Source organism: Rhinoderma darwinii, chromosome 12 (assembly GCF_050947455.1).
Source record: "Rhinoderma darwinii isolate aRhiDar2 chromosome 12, aRhiDar2.hap1, whole genome shotgun sequence".
Taxonomy (NCBI): domain Eukaryota; kingdom Metazoa; phylum Chordata; class Amphibia; order Anura; family Rhinodermatidae; genus Rhinoderma; species Rhinoderma darwinii.
The window spans coordinates 4,479,813-4,481,566 of NC_134698.1; positions in this window are offsets into that span (position 1 = coordinate 4,479,813).

Consider the following 1,754-nt stretch of genomic DNA (forward strand, 5'->3'; position numbering starts at 1 on the left):
CTGTCTGCTGGGCTGTGTATCTAATCCTTTCATGTGTGATACTGTCTGCTGAGCTGTGTATCTAATCCTACCATGTGTGATACTGTCTGCTGAGCTGTGTATCTAATCCTATCATGTGTGATACTGTCTGCTGAGCCGTGTATCTAATCCTATCATGTGTGATACTCTATCTAATCCTATCATGTGTGATACTGTCTGCTGAGCTGTGTATCTAATCCTATCATTTGTGATACTCTATCTAATCCTATCATGTGTGATACTGTCTGCTGAGCTGTGTATCTAAGCCTATCATGTGTGATACTGTCTGCTGAGCTGTGTATCTAATCCTATCATGTGTGATGCTGAGCTGTGTATCTAATCCTATCACGTGTGATACTGACTGCTGAGCTGCTGTATCTAATCCTATAATGTGTGATACTGTCTGCTGTGCCGCTGTATCTAATCCTATCATGTGTGATACTGTCTGCCGAGCTGTGTATCTAAGCCTCTCATGTGTGATACTGTCTGCTGAGCCGCTGTATCTAATCCTATCATGTGTGATACTGTCTGCTGAGCTGTGTATCTAATCCTATCATGTGTGATACTGCCTGCTGAGCTGGTGTATCTAATCCTATCATGTGATACTGTCTGCTGAGCTGGTGTATCTAATCCTATCATGTGTGATACTGACTGCTGAGCCGCTGTATCTAATCCTATCATGTGTGGTACTGTCTGCTGAGCTGCTGTATCTAATCCTATCATGTGTGATACTGTCTGCTGAGCTGTGTATCTAATCCTATCATGTGTGATACTGTCTGCTGATCCCTGTATCTAATCCTATAATGTGTGATACTGTCTGCTGAGGCGGGGTATCTAATCCTATCATGTGTGATACAGTCTGCTGAGCTGTGTATCTAATCCTATCATGTGTGATACTGTCTGCTGAGCTGTGTATCTAATCCTATCATGTGTGATACTGTCTGCTGAGCTGTGTATCTAATCCTATCATGTGTGATACTGTCTTCTGAGCCGCTGTATCTAATCCTATCGTGTGGGATACTGTCTGCTGAGTCCCTGTATCTAATCCTATCATGTGTGATACTGCCTGCTGAGCTATGTATCTAATCCTATCATGTGTGATACTGTCTGCTGAGCCGCTGTATCTAATCCTATCATGTGTGATACTGTCTGCTTAGCCGCTGTATCTAATCCTATCATGTGTGATACTGTCTGCTGAGCTGTGTATCTAATCCTATCATGTGTGATACTGTCTGCTGAGCCGCTGTATCTAATCCTATCGTGTGTGATACTGTCTGCTAAGCGGTGTATCTAATCCTATCATGTGTGATACTGTCTGCTGATCTGTGTATCTAATCCTATCCTGTGTGATACTGTCTGCTGGGCTGTGTATCTAATCCTATCATGTGTGATACTATCTGCTGAACTGTGTATCTAATCCTATCAAGTGTGATACTGTCTGCTGAACTATGTATCTAATCCTATCATGTGTGATACTGTCTGCTGAGCTGTGTATCTAATCCTATCATGTGTGATACTGTCTGCTGAGCTGTGTATCTAATCCTATCATGTGTGATACTGTCTGCTGAGCTGTGTATCTAATCCTATCATGTGTGATACTGTTTGCTGAGCTGTGTATCTAATCCTATCATGTGTGATACTGTCTGCTGAGCTGTGTATCTAATCCTATCATGTGTGATACTGTCTGCTGAGCTGCTGTATCTAATCCTATCATGTGTGATACTGTCTGCTGAGTT